This window comes from Sciurus vulgaris, assembly GCF_902686455.1.
Source record: "Sciurus vulgaris genome assembly, chromosome: 5".
Classification (NCBI taxonomy): Eukaryota; Metazoa; Chordata; class Mammalia; order Rodentia; family Sciuridae; genus Sciurus; species Sciurus vulgaris.
Window position 1 is genome coordinate 127,945,942 of NC_136465.1, and position 20,770 is coordinate 127,966,711.

The following is a 20,770-nucleotide window of genomic DNA, read 5'->3' on the forward strand; positions in this document are numbered from 1 at the left end:
TTCGTTGACTCTTTTCTCTCAATAGAAGGTTTCCCTGTGTTTTTCCATACTCTATACATCAGTGTTGCATCCTTAACACATATGATTTTTTAAAGCAGTGATTGTTCTTGCTCATAGTACACCATCCCCACAAAACTTAAATCAATTTTGTCTTCAAAAGAGGAAGAGAAGATATTGCTAATTTTGAAGTCTCACCCTGATTTATGAAAATTGAAAACATCTTTATCAATTTGGTCTTTCAAAAGCGATGTATATTTAAGTAGATAATTTACACAGAGAGATACCAAATTAAGCTCCCGTCACTTCTCCAAGTATTTCAAGTGCCTTATGCCATGTGCTTCAAGGAATCCCCATTTCTACTCAACTTTAAACTAAATTGAACTGAAAATATAATTTGAAGAGAATATTCAGTCAACTCACCAAAAAACAATTGTTTAAAGTAGTGGTTTCCCCTCGCCTAGAAATAATCATGGATCAAGTAAAAGAATTGTTCCATGTGTCAAGACATTGGTAACTGAAGTTTTATACACATCAAGTATGGGATATGTGGCAGGAAATGGCAGGTTGTTCTTATATATTAACAAGAACTGTAGAGAGAGGGAAACGACAAAAGATGGAAAAGGTTGAGAAGAAATAGGAGAGAGATAATACATGGAAGAAAAACTGAACAAGGGAAACGATTCACAGAGTGAAGTATATTCTAAACCTCAGCAGAGTCGATTGCTTCTAAGAGGAGGTGCCTTTTCTTAATGCACATACTGTATCTGAATAGAATGCGCCTTTCCTGTGGGCTGGACAGTAGGAAGTAATCTGTCTTCAATCTTGTTCAGTCTCCAAATTAAACTGTAGAAAGGGTCTGCTGAACTTTGAACAGGCATTCTGTATGTGCTTTCCTTGGCTTTGGAGACAGATTAAGGGGATGGTCATGACCACCACCTTGATCTACAAGGACTGTTTTCAAAAGACTGAAAAATGTGCCCTTACCTGCCCTTCTGTAGAACTCACTGGGCTGACCAGCAAGGCTGGTTGAATGGGAACAGAGCGAGAACTTGGGGTGAGCCTGGCATCTTTCAACGTGTGCTTTTTGCCTTTGCCTACTGAGTTTTTAATTTCCATGAAATCTTGGTAGGAAAATGGACACTGGCTAACTTTCTATTTTTCTGCTGCTTTGTAGCTATTGGGATTCTGTGCCTTGGGATAATGAAGCAGGCTGTCATTTCCTCCCCCAAATAATACATTACAAAGTGGAAATGCAAATTTCCTGTGCAAGCTCTAAGTAGCAGGTGGTATTTCCTTAATATATTGTTTTTGACCTTTGGGGAAATTGGTATTATAAGCCGACTTTGGAAAATGAAAATAGCATTAAGGTCCTACATTTTAAATAAAACCATCAATATCTTAATTTTAAAATTAGTCTGGAGTACTACCCCAGGAAAAGATGTACATAATTGCTTTTATGTGTTATTTTAAGTTTTATAATTCAGACAGGACAAGAAAAGGGATATGGACAGATGAATTTTCTAATTCATTGAGTTTATAAAGAAGGAAAAGATATTTTTACATTTTACTTTAAACTGTTGCCGGCAACTAAATGCTTTGAAACTTTTAGTCATACAAAGAGTTAAACGTGGGGCCGTTCAGATGGCAAATCTGAGTTGAACTGAAGGTACAGACATCTGTATTTTTCATTCACTTGCTTAGCAGCACTAAATTTCAAGCTTGTTTTTTGTTCAGCATCAAAGAAAAGGTTGTTTTATGGTTATTGGATTTTTTTTAAACCCACATATTTCATGAAAAAGACTCAATGTATATTCTTTTTAGTTATTTTTCTGCCCGTAGCCCTTCTGCATGCCATCTTGTTGAATAGGGAAAACGTAATTTTATCCTTTTTCTCTTCCTTTGAAGGAGAAATTTAAGAGGTTTAAATACCATTCACATTTTGGAATTTCCTTCTTCACTCCCTCCCCAAACCATCATCTCCCAACTGCATAAAGCAATCCAATGTTGAAAGACTTTAAGAGACTCTTGTGCCTATAAATATCTTTTATATGATTATAACTCCTCTGCTTATCAAGGGCTACAAGAATGGAACCCAGGAGCTACCTAAGTTTATAGATATGTATATATGTACGCATGTGTATGTGCATGGTGTAGATACATTTCCAAATACATTGTATTTTTAGCATACAAATTACTAACTAGGCTTCTTTTTTCCCCTTAAAATTCTAAATATTGGACCTATTAGTCCAAAACGGCCAGGTTGACACAGTCAATGGGGGACTGAAATATTTAAGAGATCCAAAAATTTGAGGTTTGTTTGAATAGTTGAAACTTGGGATGTACTATTTAAATTTGGATAGTTGAGTTTATCTTCATTGTTATTGTTTTGTAGTATAAATTTGACTTCAGATTCAGGTTTTTCAAGTACAAGAAATCTACATTTTCATCCTAAGAAGTATAAAGCAGGGTAGTTTGCATTTCACTTAAGGTTCACATCCATTTTTTATAGCCCCTCATATTCTCGGAAAGGGAGAATGAGGGGTGGGGTCATAATCTAACACCATAACAACCCATCTCATCCTAGACTCCCAGAGAGGATTAATTTTATAGAGTTGAGTTGATGACTTCAGGTTTTAACTTTAAATTTTCTTACTGCCATTTTACATGAAAATCTGGCTACAGGCATGATACGTTTCACAACTAAATTTATGAATGCACTGACCAGTTTTATGTTTATTGATCATGTTTCGGTCATTAGCATAAGCATGACTAGACTTGTTAAGTGCCAAAGATCCTATTCTCCCCTCCTCTCTTCTTTTCTCATTTCCTGAGTGCTGACTGTGCGCTAGGAACTATGTATGCACTCTGGTCCTGGATGTACAGAAGACATTGGATGAATAGATGAATATGTGCTGATAACAAAGAAAGGAAGTGGAATGAACAAGCTTAGGATAGTGAAGGGCACGTTCAATTGAGCAAAACTTGTTTGGGTATAAGACCACCACAGTGTAATGACTGTAGTAAAGCTGGACGGTGTAGTTTGGTGTGGAATACAGGGGTGAATGTGACCACCAGCAGGCACTGATGCTCCTTGAAAAGTTCCCTATGAGAATGCTTCCTTTTTCATTGACCATGTTCTCAGGAAAGTGGAGGAAAACTGGGCATTGTGACAACACTACTGTCTGCAAAGTTCATGTTCATGTCAAACCTAAAGCAACCATCTGTCCAAAGGGTTTCCTCACATACTGAAAAACAGTTACCGTAACAACTACAGACAGTGATCATTCAGACCTTCAGTGATTTTGGTATTCTCAGCCCACAGACACCAACACACGTTGTTTCCTTCTCATGCCTCTGTCTCACTTAAACTAAGTTTGTTCTTGGACTGTGACAGAGAAGTTACTCCTTACTTTAAGCCAGTCCCCCCAAACCAAAAGCAGAATGTTTTCTCTGATATGTGGATGCTAATACACAATGGGGGTGGTGCTAGGGAAGAATAGAGTTACTTTAGATTAGGTAGAGGGGTGTGAAGGGAGGTTTGGGAATCTGGGGGTAGGAAAGATAGTAAAGTGAATCAGACATTATTACCCTGTGTGCATATATAACTATATGACTGGTGGGATTCTATATCACATATAACTAGAAGAATGAGGAATTACACTCCATTACATATGATGCATCAAAGTGCATTCTAATGTTATGTATAACAAATTGAAACAAATTAAAAAATTTAAAAGCATTCGAGTGAGGATATTTGGGGAATGAGTTGCATTCCTACAAATTCTTTGTCATCATCACACTTCTCTCCAGCTGCATATAGAAGGAACGTGAGGTGTTTGGCGGTGGTTGAACCCAGATCTGAATGCTTGCTTCATCCACTACCAGCCGTGTGGGTAGCCCCGGGAGGCATCAGTGCCTCATGGATGTGGCACACCCCACAGCCTGTACCATACAGGAAAGACTTGCAGAACTTCACACACATTTTTTTTTAATTGTACTGAAGATTATATACACCTAATCAGACACAATACTAGTTTGAAGGGTTTTTTGTGGTTGCTGTTGTTTTTGATACCAGGGATTGAACCCAGGGGTGCTTAACCACTGAGCCACATCCCCAGCCCTTTTTACTTTATGAGTCAGGGTCTCACTAAGCTACTTAGGGCCCTCACCAAGTTGCTGAGGTTGGCTTTGAAATCTCAATCCTCCAGCCTCAGCCTCCTGAGTTGCTAGAATTATAGGCATGTACCCAGTACCCAGCTAGAAGGTTTTTCTAAAGTCTCCCTATTAGTTGCCCTTTTAAGCACATATGGTAGTGCAAAGTACCCCTGAAAGTTTCTATAGAGTCTTCAAAATACACCACATTTCTCATGAAATCTGTTTTATAATATTTCATATATTGAGTGATCCGTATGGTGAATGAGAAATAATTAACACTAAGGGATAAAACGATTATAAAAATATTCCCAACACTATACCCTGCTTCCTCAGCAGCTATGCATAGGTAATTCTATTGTTCTGAAATTACTGTTTGCCTAAAGAATAATTATAAAAGAGGTGGGAGCCGGATACAGTGGTACATGCTTGTTATCCCAGCAATTCAGGAAGCTGAGGCAGGAGGATTACAAATTCCAGGCTAGCCTCAGCAACTTAGCAAGGCCCTGTCTCAAATATAAAAAATAAAAAGGACTGGGGATGTAGCTTAGTGGTTATGCACTCCTGAGTTAAATCCACAGTACAAAAAAAAAAAAAAAAAAATAGATGGCGGAAGTTATCCATCTAAAATGTTTTATCTTTTTCACATTGGCTCACACTATATAAGCAATAAATGAAAATGAAGATTTTTTTTCTAATCACTAAATTTTTATTTTCTGTTTCTAAGTAAAGTTAACCTGTCCTTAATCTACTTAGGGGACATGATTCAGAATAGAGCATAGAAAGCAGTGCCAACCATAGGCCCATTTTATCTGAAATATAAAACAGTTCTGGGATAGGGAATGCCCAGATCTGAGTTCTTATAAAAAGTCACAAAAATCTTGTGTAATTTTTGTATCTACCATATCTTACCTCCTTTCCTTTTTATAACAATATTCTCTCTTTTGTAAGATCTGTCTTTGTCAACTGTTCAAGTTCCTCAGACAATGTTTACATTTGTCTATGTATTCACTGCACCCCTTCAAAAAGAAGAGAATTCTCACCTTTTCTTAAAAAGAACTACCCAAAGATATGTGTTCTACGTGCTTTAATTCAGATTTAAATGGGCACATTGTGAGATAGTATTTGACACAGTTTAAGAGACTTTATAAAGCTTTTCAACAGTGGCATTTCTAAACATTGATAAAATAAAGGTAGATAAAACTAGTGTTATATGGATCCAAGGGCATTTTCCTGTGCTCACTTTCCCCGGTATTATAGCAATGACCATATTGTTTTCAAACAAGCATCTTTTTACATTTGGGTCTTTTTGCTTTTCATTGGAAGAATACTGGAATTCATGCTATAGAATGGTTCTTTTTATACCCCAGCCCACTTGTGCATTTATATTCCTGTGATTCTACCATGTAATGTAGCTATAACTGGAGAAAGCAGAATTTGCCTTCATAAGAACCTTGGCAGTGATTTCTGCCAAATCACCCGAGCCTCCATTTTCTCTGTAAAACCCTAGGACACCCTTAGATATCATCTCTTAGCCATCAGCCAAACTGAGGAGTCTTTGTTCAGATGCATACCTTTGTTCACACGCAGGAAAGTTCCCAAGTTGAAAGTGATCTGCGTATAAGTTGAGCAATTGGAAATGTACATACTCAACTTAAAGGCTGGTGATTTTCAGGTTGTTGGCTTTTGAATTCCTCACCTTCTCTCTCCAGACCCTGAATGAGTGGTGAGTCTCCATAAAGGTGTCAGGACACAGACTTGGTCACTTTCTTGGAAGCTGAGCAAGTGTCACACTGTAGGACTTGGAGGGAACTTCAGAGCAGAAGGAAGGAGTGGTCCTCCTGACAGTGGTCAGGGCGGAGAATGCACATCTCCACAAATGCAGATGAGCTCCATCAGTGACAGTTTCTGAAATGAATAGCAACCAAACCTGACTCTGCTTTAAGATTCTTCTACCCCTGTCACCACGGTCAGAAGTGCTGGCCTTGTCACTCCTCAGCAGGAGGGAATTTACACAGTGTGTATGACTTTGAATCCTGATACTGTAGATGTTGAATCTGTTGGGGAAACATTAGGAAAATTAGATTATTAGATATTCAAGTCTCTGATATTAGCTCTGCATTTGATTTGATGTTACACTGTAAGTTGGAAAATTAGCTTAATTTTAAGGTTCCATTTATCCAGGGAATGTAATCAATTATTACAACCATTGTAAGTATTGCTAAAGAATATACTTAGAGTTGAATGTGGTCAGTTAAATGGCTGCTCAACAGTTTGAGAATAATCTGTTAGTCATTAGCACAAAGTAATACTCAAAAATGTGTTGAGTAAATGAACTCGCTTTGACAAATATCTGAGTAATCTGTGTGTTCTACATGGTCAGTATAGCCTAAGAGCATCCTGTTTGAATTATTATTTTTTTCCTGTGTTGGTCATAGTGTGAATACTTGCTGCTATTGTCTTAAAGAGTTTCTCTTCACTTTTAACAGCCTAAACCTCCTAAGGGTAGTTTACAAACAGCATATACCTTGGAACACAGAAGAATTAAGTTTGCTTTTATTGAAATGCTAATTTTGTAACTCTGCTGAAAGTTATCAGGTTTTTTTTCCTTTTAAATCCTGCAGTGTAATTAATTGCTAGTCATTCATTAAATTTGATAAAATATAAGTTTCTTTCAGAAGGAATATCTGACATTTTAAATCCTGGCTCTCTTTCCCAGCAGACTCTGGGTTTTGCAGGTAGGAGAACAAGGGGAGGGCTTTAAATTGTAAAGTCTCGCAGGGTCTCAGTGAAATGCTTAAGGCCCCACATTCTTGATGCAGTGTCATGTTACAGTAGTGTTATGAAAAAAGGCTTCAGGGAATTCTCATACACGCCTAATAGATATAGCTTTAATGTTCACATGGCTGGATCCATTCACAAATGGGATCTGTGGGTCAGATGCAGTTTGCAAGCCACTATTATTAAGCTGTTTTACTTTTACTATTAAGTAATGGTTCCTTGTTAATATTATGAATGCGTGTGTTCTTTGCTTTCTCTGTAAACCTTTTGTTCTATTCATTTTTTTTTTTTTCCTTTCCTTAAGAATGTGGGGGGAGGACATCCCTATCCACAAATCAAGTGCTTTAAATAGCCACGCTAGAACCGAATGAAGGAAATCAGTCTAGATAACATCTCTGTGAAATGTATGCCTATGAACTCTGCATCACACAATACAAAGGAAATCGCCATTGTCCTGTGCAAGTTAGGTGGACAAAGCATATAAAATCCCTGTCCTGGTTGTCATGCTTATTCCTGTGCAGCTGAAATCAGAATCTTGAAGGCCACAGAAATGACAAGGCTTAAGTGACATATTGGCAATTGGAGCATGTGGATTTTAAGTTTATAAGACAGAGTACTGTGACCAGAGTGATACCATTTCTCTGATACTGAATAACACAAATTGTAATTATTGGAGGTTGAGCTGCCACTGCTGCTATTAGGACTACTGCAACCACCACAGCCACCTTCCCTAGTTCTATTAAATAGTATTTATTAAGTTCTCACAGCCAGCAACTGTGATGTGTACTTGAAAGGCATTCACCATTTCTAATCATCCCAACAACCCAATGAGGTGTCCACATTACACAAGTTAGAAAATTGGAATTTAGATTGCTACCAAGTCCCATGACTGATTCCACAGCTGATCTCAGAGGTGTTTTCTGGCTCCAAAGTCCTGTTCTTCACCTTTCTCTTGAACTTATTTTTTCCTGTGCATGAAAGGAGTAGAACTACTCAGATGCTTAAGATGTTGCCTCCTAACCTTTACAAAAGTGAATTGAGTTTCTTGGGGGAGAATTTTCCCCAAGGCCAAAAAGCTGCCTCCAGAGTAGCTTCCATATCCTGGAAACAGCAACTATAATCAAAAAGAGCACTTTACAAACATCCTTCCTTTATTTACCACCAATAGTCCCTACCAAGATCAGAGATACCTACACAAATCTGGCAAGAAGCCCAGACATACCAAAACGTGTTATCTGGAGCCAAGGACTCGAATACTGCTGCATCTGCAGAGAGACAAGCATCTCATTTCAATAGACAACTTGTTCACAGAGTAGGGATCCTCCCCTGCCCAACTGACAGGGAGTCGGAAGAGCAGCATAAAACAAAGAGAGTAGTTATCACCCGGCAGTCAAGGGGCCCAAGCACACCCTTGGGCTCTGCCCTTCTTCAGTTTAACCAAGCAGAACTCCGGTTGGCTCCCATTAAAAGACAGTAGACATTTAGTTGGTTTCCAGAATGTGAGCAGAAGCTCACATTAGTTATTTACTACTCATCTCTGGAATTCCTGTTGGACATGACCAATGAGTTACAGCTGGCTTTTAGGCAGCATGGCACACTCATTAACTAGCTGTCAGGAACAGCTTACACCCTTTGGTCCACAATGATAATCTGAATTTACCAGAGGAAAATTTTAAACAGACCAGAAAAGCAAAAACCATTGACAGCACCTCTATACTAACTGTAAAACGTGTACATCTACAAAAGAGGGCCATTCTTCTGCCTCTCTCAGAAGCAGCTTCAGCAAGGCAAAGCTTCATGTATGAACTCAGAACAACGATACAAAAGGAAAATCTTGTGCAACTGATTTCAGGAAGCCAGAGGGCATTTCTTACAGCCTGAAGATAAAACCAGCACGGTGAATAAGAAAATGCACACAGCCAAACTGGTTGTTCCTCTGTCAGTTCCCTATCTTCCTTATTTGACCCTTTCTATATCCCTAGGGAAAAAAATGACTTGTTGAAGCCAGTGATCAGGGTTTGTCCCTGTTCCACTTGCAGGGCATAGGTCTGGCCTTTGAGGAGTGCAGGGAAATCTGCTGGGAACACTGTTTCTCCTTCTGCTAGACATTGACATTTCTGGAACTGCCACTCTTTTATTGGCTCTTGAAGGAGATAGACTGAGAACAAATGGTAGAGCCGACAGATGGAAAAGACTCGGAAGCTTCCTTGATTCATTTCTTGCCCACTGAATTTACCAGGCTTGGATTGAGTTACATCATCTCCAAGCTTTTGTTATGTTAGATAAATAATATCCCTATTAAATCAGTTTGAGTTGGGCTTCACCTCTTATACCCACACACATACAATGAGGGATTTTCTTTGATGGACCACATGAAAATTCATCAGAATCATTATCTAGGTTCTTATAATATGGACTTACTTCCCATTGACCCCTCCTCACATATACTGATTTACAGGAAGTACAAACAGATAAAATCATATTTAATATATGTGTTTGCTTGTCACTGTGACAGAAATACCTGAGAGAATCAAATTAGGAGGAAGGAAAGGCTAAAAAATCTCATGTTTGAGTCCATGTATGCTTTGGGCCCTGTAGCTCTGGGCCTGTGGCAGCACAGTACTTCATGGTGAGAGTATGTGGCAGAGGAAGCCTGTTCACCTCATGGTGGCTGGGAGGCAGAGAGAGAGAGAAGGACCGGGCACCCGTATCTCCTCGAGGGTATGATGTAGCTCCCTCCAACTAGGCCTTACCTCCTAAAGGTTCTACCACCTCCGAGTACTCCGCTGGCTGGGCACCAAGCCTGGAGACATAGCTCTTTGGGGGACATTTCAGATCCAAACTACAGCAGTTTGTCTTGTCATGTTTTTAAAATATACCCATTTTCCTCTCTCTTTTTTGAATTTTTGAAAAGTTGCCCTCTGGTATCAGCTACTGCCTTGTTGGAGGGAAGAACTGGTGTGTAAGCTCGCTTTCCCATGACAAGGTTTCCCTGAGCATCGTGCTAATTTGTTTAAAAAATTCCTAGGCCCCTCCTGAATCTGGGAGTCAAGTCCAGAATCTGCATTTTAACTAGTCCTCTTTATGAGATAAAGATAAGTCCTGTAAAAGGCAGGACTTAGCACTGAAGGAAAAGGGACTAGAAGAGGAGGAGGATTTCTTCCAGGCAGTAGGACCAGTTAAAAATGAACTGAAAATGCTTTTTGAATATTTATTCCATGCAGAAGACAGAAGGTGTGTTAGGGGCTGAGTCAAGTGGGTGGACATTCTCCCTGCTTGGGAAGAATCTCCCTGAAATTTTCCAGCAGTAGCCTGGTCTGCTCAGGGTTTGTGAAACCCTGTGAGGTTTCAGGGTTTGTGAGGTTGGAGCATGAAGTGGTCAGTGTTGGGAGTTTAACTAGTAATTGTGCTTAATATAAATATATATAAATATTATAAATATGAGCAGGCTTTAAATGGAGTGTTTTAAACTACTCACTCTATATAGAAGGGCTTATTTATATATATCATGGGTAAAAAATAAGTGTCATGGGTGGTCACATTCCAAAGACATGACCACATGCACAAAAACACTAGCCAGTGAGTACAGAGAACATACTGGACACGGGATTGAAGGCAAGAGATGTGCAGATGTATTGACTAGAAAGCCACAGGGATGAGAGGGAAGGTGTCTGATGACGTAGATGGGCCTATGTGGGATACACCTGTCTGACATCTGTGTGGGGGAGACAAACATCTTTATACTTCTTCACATTTTGATCATAGACAATAATATAAACTATGTAAAATTATGAAATCCACAGATGCAGGAACTATGTATATTTCGTATGTTGTAGAGACCATGGAATTTAAAATTTATATTTGTAACCCAATCAAATATTAGAGCAAATGATAAACAAGAGGGAAAAACAAAGCAAAAATGGTGGTTCTGACAGACATTTTTGCATCTGCAGCCTTACCAAAAATTTCCATATAGTTTTTGATAGGAATAAAAGAAATATAAGGATTATAGAAAAGGAGAATGATATATAATGGGGGTGGGGGTGTGGGGAGTGAGAGAAGAATGGGGGAACTTTAGATTATGTAGAAGGAAATGAGGGGGGGTATGAAAAGTGGTGGAATGAGACAGACATCATTACCCTATGTACTGTATGATTACATGAATGGTATGAATCTACATCATGCACAACCATAGAAATGAAATGATGTACCCCATTTGTGTACATTGAATCAAAATGCAGTCTGTAAAAAATTAAAAATAAGTAAATAATTAAAAAAAAGAAAAGATAGAGGAATATAACAAGATAGGTGTTCTACTTTTATAGAAATCTAGTGAGGAAAGGTGCTATTTATGTTTTTAAGACAGCTTGATCTTTTCGACAAAAAAAGTTTTAATTTTCAGAGCAAAGTTGTCATTCTAAGAATAGTTCCCTAATGCTGACTTGTCCTTTATATTAGAAACAGTTCTTCTGAACTAAGGGCTTTAAAATTGTTGTTTAAAATGTACTTTTTCTCCTTATCTGGCCATTTTCTTCTTAGTAAAATCATTGCCCTATAAAGCTAGATTTATATTATTTCTTATAAACAAATGTTTTCCATAGATAAAAATGGTTGGTTACATATAACACTGTTTTTTTCATTAAAAAAAAAAGCACAGGATAAGATGAAAAGTTACCCAGAATTCTTTTTTGTAGCAGTGCAGCCTGGTGGAAAGAGTGCCAGGGGTAGAGTCATGCAGACTAGGCTGGGTTTGGGGCTTCACCAGCTACTGGTCTTGCAATCTTTGGGAAAGCTTCATGAGCGAATCTGAGTGACAATACTTCAGAGGACTGTTGTGAGGGTTAAATCAGACAGTGCACATTGAACCACTATAATAACCTGTTATTATCATAGGATCATTATAAATATAAAATGAAGAGTCATGTCCTCTCATCTTGAATGATAATTCAAGAATGTTTGGTACAGTGGATGTGAACATGAAGCAGAGTTTAGAAACTTTTCTGGAATACTCTAAACAATCCTGAACAAAGACCACAGAATTCTGATCCCAGAATCTTCAGTTTTAGAGAAGTTGTCCTGAAGTTGGTAGTTCAGGGGGATGCCTGAAACTCTGCTTGGGTTTGAAAGTAAGTAGAATCAAGAAACTGGTTTTCTTAAAAAGGAACGAAACATTTGAATTGACAGATTCTGAGGGAAGAGACATTAATTCAGAGGAACCGTTGAGGGAAGGTCTAGGAAGAAGGTATCCTTTGAGAAAACCAGGGTGCAGAGGTCATGCTGGAAGTGAGAGGATATGGAAGAAAAAAACTCACTTTCACAACTTTAAAAAGTTTAAGCATATAAACTAATGTTCGGGAATAGTTAACATTTCTCGGATTGAATATTAAGTTTCCTCCAAAGAAAACAACTCAACTGCTACACTAGTGCCAAGAAAATAGTGTTCAACTGGGGTTCTAGGAGAGCCCTCACTCAATGAAGGATCATAGAGCTCTCAGCCCAAAAACCATCCCTTGATAATCCTTGAGAATTTAAGAGATTACCAATAAGTTTACGAACTCTTTTCTTCAGGAAAGGAAGTGCCTAAAATCAGGATTCAGCCTTTTAAATTCGGTTTCCATGTGAAAATGTCACAGCTTCTGGGAAATTATTGATAGTCAAATCATTTTGTAAAACCATTTTCAAATGTTTTCGTCTAAGACCTGGACAAATGTTTTTAGAACCAAGGAAATAAATAATGATCCTGAATCACTTTAGTCAAAATCAAAGTAATTAGAATTAGTTTTTAAACTACATTATTTCCATCATGAGTATATGGGTAAGCATATAAGAGAGGACATGCATGTTATGTGCAAAATTGTATATATATAGTTCAAGTCCAGATCCAGTTTATTGTAACCACTGAGAAGTCATTCAAGATATATATAAGATATATATCTTAAATGGACTTTCAAGTGTGACACCAACAAATTTGGAGTCCTAATAGTAAATATGGATATTAATTGTGCTTATCTAAAACAGTATATAATTTCATTTCCATTATCTTATAGTGCCTCTTTTTTCATCTAATATTACATGTCAGCCTTTCTACCTGGTTAAAGTTGACATTAGCTGAAGTTTGGGCTTAAATTATGATATATATGCATTTGTATTTGATTTATTGAAACCCAGCAACATGGTGTTTCAAATATCATTCATTGTCCTTTGGTGCTCTGAAGTTTGTGTGCTTATGCAGAGTGACCTACCTTTGTGAATGGTTGTGTACAGAGAAAAAGAAATATACCCAGAATAAATGAATTTGAGCCTTTTAAAAATATATCATCTCTTTGTTAATACTTGTAGGATAAATAAATAGGGATGAAATAGTTATTCTTTTTCTGTGAAGCAACATTAATATCTCAATCTTTACTCAGGGTTTTTGTTTTGTTTTATTTTATTGCCTAATGGTGAATTCCACCCCACTTCCAAACATATAAAAGTTGAGATGAAAAGTCACCTCATGAGACTGTGTATTCCTTTAGCCCACCTGTTCACTTTGGACTGCTTTATGTTCTTCAAAGCACAGCCATCTTCCATAAAACAAAAATTCTTCTTGAACTGCTACAACCTAGGAGCACACCGAAGTACTGCATCACCAAAAAATTCACCTTGGTTTGGCAGTGTTATCTCCTTAACTGCATTTTTTGTTGATTTGTTTTCTGATTATTTTAACTTTAATTATAATACCTAAAATAATGTAAGTGTGGTGCAAATCGTTGATATACTGTATTGTTTAGGGAATAATAACAAGAAAAACGTCTATGCTCAGTATAGATGCAATGTTTTTCCAAATATCTTGATCTATGATTGGTTGAATCCATGGATGAGGAACCTGTGGGTTAGGAGGGCCACTTGTGCTGATATCTTTGTTCTCTCCTACAATTGTTCTATATATTTGATAGGCATGCCTCTTTGTCCTTAAGGATATAGGAAAAATTAATCTAAAATTGCACATATTCACTAATCCAGGTTTCCTCATTTATCCCCACATTAAATTTAGGGCTCCTTGACACATTGCTTATTTGTTTTTATATACCCATTCCCTGTCTCACACATAATTCATCAAATATCAATGAAAATTGGATAAACCAGTAAATAACTTCATCAGAATCAGATTGTGGAAGGACAAATTTTGAAAATAATCAGGACACAGATTTTTAAAGGGCTCCTCTTTGCTCTTCCCCTTCCATCCCAAAGGTGTCTCAAAGACACCAGAGGGAAGGCAAACACTCCAAAGTGTTGGTCTCAGTTGCTCTCAAGAGAGGTGCCACAGCTTACTGCCACCCACACATAGGCAGATATTGATCAACACTAACTAGAGCAGATCCTGGCCATTCTCGTCCTTGAATAAATGAAATGAGGCCAGTAGCAGTGAGGGCACTTTTCTATAATAATCCAATAAATACTTTTTAAATGATGCTTGATTTTTTTCATTTGCATTAGAGCCTAAGAGTGAAGCCAAGTAGAACAGGAAATAAAGAACACCTTCCCTTACCCCAGTACCAAACAGAAATTCCAGAGATTTTGCCAAAACTCCCCATAGATTTATAACTTCTTAGGAGACTTTAAGCTGAGAGAACTACAAAATGTCCTTTGCACCATAAGGGCCAGATGTTATTGTCAAATTATAACCATGCATGGGTGCATGCATGCACACGTAGCACGATCATCTCTAAGTGCACACAGGAGGCAAAGGAGTGGAAGTGATGACCCAACCTAGGCCTTTTCTAATCAAGTTCAGAGAACAGGACAGATGGTTTCTCCGACCACGAAGGGGCAGAGTCATTTTCAATTTAGGAAGCCACTAAGACAGGAACACTTTTACCCAAGAGCAGTGGTATGACTGGGTAGCCACTAATCATCCTCACATCGTTTGCACCAACATTTGAACTGAAATAAATTCCTGAACCTAGTTCCCATATCTAGTTCCCAAAATGCATTCCTTAGGTAAACCAAATGCTTTTTTGACCACTTGGCATTACAGAATATCTTAAACTCAGCTTCCCTATATTGGTGCCCATGACTAATTTTATATTTTAATTTTTAATTGAATTGAAAGTTATAGTTTATGTTCTGTGCTTCCCTGGATAGACACAGAGAATTGTTAATGAATAAGTTATTCCAACATGCAGTTTTGATGAAGAGGTAGAGTTTGGAAGGACTTGGAGGGGGTTTAAGAAGTTAGCCAGGTAGTCCAGAGATAAGATGGAGCTCTGGATGAAGAGCTGAAGTATATAGGAGAAAACGGAAACATCACACCTAGTGTAGGAAAGCCTTCCCTTTACTAGTAGCTTTTGGCAAAACATATATAAGGGTCAAGACGCAGGTTGCAGAGCAGTAACTAAGAAGGGGAATTGAGTGCAGAGTGTAAATAGATGGTGCAAAAATTTGCTGGCTAACAGAGGTTATTGTCAAGTCAAAACAACTATATAGCAAAATTAGGCAGAACTTTCCTTGATTTTGTTAGACTAATCCATTTGACGTTTGATGGTTTTTGACCCATAGCAATGCAAGTTCAGATGGTTCAACCCAGTAGTTAAGGCACATTGGGTGGTTGCTGTCAAGATGCTCTGCTTCTACCTGTCCTAGTGATACAGATTTGATGGAGGATTTGCTTCTAGAGATCAGAGATTTTTACCTGACCTCGTGACCTATTCTGGACTCTGGAGTTGCACTGAGGCCCTCAGGGGCATTCTGGGGTGGCAGAAATGACCTAAAGTCTCACGAGAGGAGTAGAGACTCATGAATGGGTCCCGGAACCTTCCATTGGTACTGCAGTCAGAAGTACCATTTGATGTCTGCTTCTTGCTATAGAGGTCCACATGATTTGTAGACTTTAAAAATTTGTTTTTGCTTTCAAAAGCAAAACAGTTTAAAACTTTTAGAGCATGGAGTTCATTTTCTTAAAATGACCCAAATACAAATCGTGACCTTCTAGGGTATAAAAGTTTTAAAACTATAAATCCAGAGGGCTGTGAACAAGTGTGTTGATTACATCATTTCATGAAAGGCAGGAAAGAATTTTCATTTTTTTGATAATGGTAATCCTCCTCCAACCAGGTTAATGTCATATTTAAAGAAAGTATATTCAGAACAGCACTGTGAGATTTCCGAGGATGAAAAGCATATTTCTCAGCACATAAATGAAAGTGAATCTTGATGAATGGTTATATATAGAGAGAAAGGTTATCTTTTGAACCCCTAAACAACTTGGGACAAAGACTAAAGGAAGAAAATGATTCAAACCCCATCACAAAGCGCTCCAGTTGAAGTACATCACATAACTTGAAGCTGCTGCTGACCTCGACGGTTCATGGCCGTGCATGGAGTGTTTGCATAGACTTAACAATTTCTTATCTAGAGTCTGAGCTGTGTCTACTTATTCAATTTGTGACACATTTTTATTGTAAAGAACTAACCAGTTCATTCTAGAAGTAGTTGACTCTGGAAACTTAAAACCAAGTATCCTTTTAGTAAATATTTTAAATATGACACCATATTTGACTTAAATTTCAACAACTGAACTTATTCTGTGAGATTATTATTTTTTAACTATGCATTGAACCTGGGTGCTCAACCACTGAACAACATCCCCCATCATTTTTATTTTTTAATTTTGAGACAGGGTCTCGCTAAGCTGAGGCTGGCCTCGAACTTGGCGATCCCACTAACTTAGCCTCCCAAGTTGCTGGGATTATAGGAGTGCACCACCAGGCCCAGCTTGAGATGTTGTTTTGTGAACCGTGTTGAGAGTTACATTTTAGGGGCCTTCCAGTTCTCCCAGAAATTAGAGTTTTAAGTCCTTCAAGTGAGTAGCTCAGGAATCTGTCTTATCCTATACTGCTTATGAGAATGATAAAACAATCTACCTAAAAAAAAAAAAAAAAAAAAAATGATAGGGAATAAAAGTATCTGTCCATTGAACAATGCTCATTTGATTTTAACACAAAGTGAGCAAAGCCACCTACTACTGGTTGGCAAAAACCAAAAAATATAATTAGATTAAAATTCTGCTGCTGACATAAAACCCAAAGACAGTTCTGCACAAAGATCTAAGAAGGACTGCTTTATAAGGTTAACTTAAAACCCTTTGCATAACAATCATACTTCCTCTACTATACTTTGCGCTTCGTTTTTTAAAAATTAAGTTGGTAAACCCAATTCAAACCTATTTTCATTTAATGTTCAGATTAGTTCTAAATTGAACTGCTAATGTCTAGGTCCTTTGTTATGAAGGATTTTCTTTCAGTCCCTATGAGAAGGGGAGCTTAGCTGTCTAAATATCAGCTTTAGACTACCTAGACTCCCTGGAACCACAGGTTGTAAGAGGGCTGGAGAGCTCCTTCATTATTTTGAAATAGATAGGCGAAATGTCAGAGCATTTCCTACACAGGAGTTTTTCTACACAATCTTAAAAACCACAATACACTGTGAACTTGAAGAATTCAAGAACCATTTTCCCTTGAAGAGAGGCTGGTTTGCTGTATGTTCTCAGAAATTCAAAACTATGTTCTTTCCTCTTTCTTATACTCTGCACTTTCCTAGCATGTTATGCCCTAAGCTATTTATATGGACTTTAACAGTAATATCATTTACTTAAGTATGTACTACTTTGGATTGTGACTGAGCTAGGCACTTTGGATAAGGGCTAACCTACAGAGCACTACATGCTGAAGGCTGTGTGGGTAAAGGACCCATCCTCATTTTGACTGACACGTTCTATTGATAGGGTCTTTCAGTTCTCACAGTTTCATTTTAATATTATATTAATCCAAAACATTTCTTCAGAGTCCTGTTGGTGGTGGTTTTGCTCTGGGAGGAAACTCTTTTATCCAGTGCATTTTAGAAGGATGATTGCAAATGCAGAATGATAGGGTTCTTGTGACAAGCTTTTGAAAAGTTGTAAGTGTCAACATAATGAACTCAAAATCTCCTGCACTACAAGATTTACCTGCTGAGTTGACAGAGCATCTACATTACATAAACTCATTGTTTATCAGAAACAAAGTTATTAGATTTGTCTAAATGAACAAGTTTTGCAGTCGGTTCAATAGAACAGTCATTATGAAATTCACACCTAAAAAGTCCTTACTCAGACCCTCCATTTTGATGCTAAAGAAGAATTTCCAAGTGAGATGGGGCAGCTGGAAGTTTTAGGCTTCCCCTGGTGGTGATGGCATTGGGGAGTACCAAGAGATCCCCAGAACATGTTCATAAAGGTGAACATGGAGGTGGAATCAAGGCCCGGAAGTTCAGCTTCTCTGGATTGGCTCTGGATTTTCTTTTTGTTTTTTTTTTTAAAGGAAGAGAACGAACTGGTTTCCTCCCAACATTATACAGGTGATTAAGAGAATTAATAAACTCAGGTTGTTTTAGTTTTAGAAAATGACCTTAGGGAGATTATCTAAATTCCCTTTACCTTAGTTTCCCTGTGAGAAAATGAAAACAATAAGGTCTGAGTCCTTCCAGTCACAAAGGGGCAGATGTTGAAAACATAAAGGATTTTAGCCTCTGTATAGGAAATGCATGTGTAAAACATTACCCGTTTACTAAGATGCGTGAAAACACACTGTTAACCCCACTAGCAATTAATATACATAGTTGATATTATTCAGTCCTCATAAAATTGTGATAGCCAACATGTTTGTAGTGCCAAGAACCCTGAGGAGCTGGTTTAGGTATTAACACTAAGTTCTAAGCTGGGAGATGCCTCAAGGAAGATAAGAGACTTGCAGTTTGCTTGGTGGCCAAAAAGCCTTCCAGCCAGCAGTGAGTTTCCTTTTTATGAATGGCGGTAGTATTATGCTTGGGTCTGCGTTTTCGACCAAAGCCATTCATAAAAATAAAAACAAAACAAAATAACAACAAAAAAACTTTCTCGGCACAGTCTGGAGCCATTGGGTGCCAGAGGCCGGGAAAACATCCTGGCAGCCCTAACCACAACCAGCATTAAAGTATTCAAGGGTCTGTTTGTTTGGTGGTCTGAGAAGTGCTGTGTCTAAGGGTAGCTGTAGAAGTTCTGTGACACGGACTAGGCCGGCAGCCAGGGCTGGCAGGGGTTCAGACATTGTCTTTCCCCTCATTGAAGTGTCAGGACCTAATTCATGGAAAATTGGGTGAGCTGGCAGCCCTTTCAGACGATTTCATTGAGCCGCACTGTGCAGGAGTCACATGAATGCGGGATCCCTGGCCAAGAAAGGAGGGGGATTTCTGAGCAGTAGAAACCAGTCAGCCTGCAAGAATGTGTGTGGATTTGAAACGGTTTCGGAGTAAACATGTGTACAGGTGTAATCGGCAGGGGAAAAAAGAGGAGGAAGAAAAGTGGTCTGTTCTTACAAATGACCCTTTTGAAATGAATACTCTCAGCACACGCTTTTGAATCCTGAGAGGCAAGAAGTCCTGCTTATCCTTGATTCCATTTCACCTGGGGGAAAGTCTCAAAACCTGGGCTTTTATGATGACATCATCTCTAGGCCATGTAAAGAGACCGGGAAGAATCTTTCTTTCTTTCTTTCTTTTTTTTTTCCAAGTGAGCAAAAGTATCTTGCCAGTTGCTTTCTTTTTATCTTGTCTTTTTTAAAAAAAATTCTGATAATTTTATTTAACATTTTTAATACGCCAGCAATAAATCATCAACACGAGCACAAAAACTGTGAGAGGACAGAGAATGCATAGGTGCTCATGATATAGTGAATTTGGACCAACTTCTGTTACTTGGAGAACTTATAGCAATTCTGTTTCTTTTCCTTGTACCACAAAAGCATGTCACTCTCCACATCAAAGTGAGTCAGTTGTATTGGTAGATTTCAGTGAGTGTAGATGGAATGAGTGAGGCATATTATATTCAGACCCCGAGAGCAAGAACTGGAAGTAATTCATTTAAAAGCTGGGACTTTAAATATCCCCTTTTGCGATACTAGAGAAACCAATATATTTTAATTACTCTCTTGGAAAATTAATTTAAGAAAGGGAAAAGATTGCCCCTCGATGTTTCACTCAAAGAGGAGAGTTTGGGCCTACATATATAATTAAATATATATAGATGTAGGTACAACTAAATGCTTTTCATAGATTACCATCAAGAAAGTACGTGAACTCACAGAATGGGAGAAAACATTTGCAAATCATACATCTGATAAAGGACTTGTATCCCACTTAAAAAAGCTCTCTTACGACTCAACAACTGAAAAGATGAATAACCCAATTTTTTTAATATGAGCAAAGGATTTGAATAAACATTTTCTCCATAAAAGATACACAAATGGCCAATAGCACATGAAAAATTGCTCAACATCATTAGTCAGGAGGGAAATTCATATCAGAACAATGACATTCAACTTCACACCCCCCCTTGCATGTCTGTAATAAAAAAAGACAGACAATAACAATGTGTTGGCACATATGTGGAGAAATTGGAACTCTCATATGTTGCTGTAAAATTTTGCAGCTGCTTTGGAGAACCATCAGGCAAACTGCTCAAAAAGTGGGGGGAAAAATTGCCATATCACCCAGCATTTCCTCTCCTAGGTTACCCAAGAGAAATAAAAATACATACACACTAAAGCTTACATACAGAGACATTATTCATGATAGCCAAAAGGTGGAAATAGCCCAGTGTGTCATCAGCTGAGGATGTGGTACACCTATGCAATGGAATAATGTTTGGCATAAAAAGGAGTGAATTACTAATGCTACAGCATGAGCGACCCTATAAAACATTATGCCCAGTGAAAAAAGGCCAGACATGAAAGGTTGTATATTGTATGATTCTTCTTATGTGAAACGTGCCAGAAACAAGCAA

At 38.1% G+C, this 20,770-nt stretch overlaps 1 protein-coding gene across 1 annotated transcript in view; it reads left to right on the top strand.

Moving 5' to 3' along the window:
• HMGA2 (high mobility group AT-hook 2) overlaps positions 1–20,770 on the top strand; it is a 122,963-nt gene that overhangs the window by 88,763 nt on the left and 13,430 nt on the right. The gene's annotated exons all lie outside the window — the stretch shown is intronic.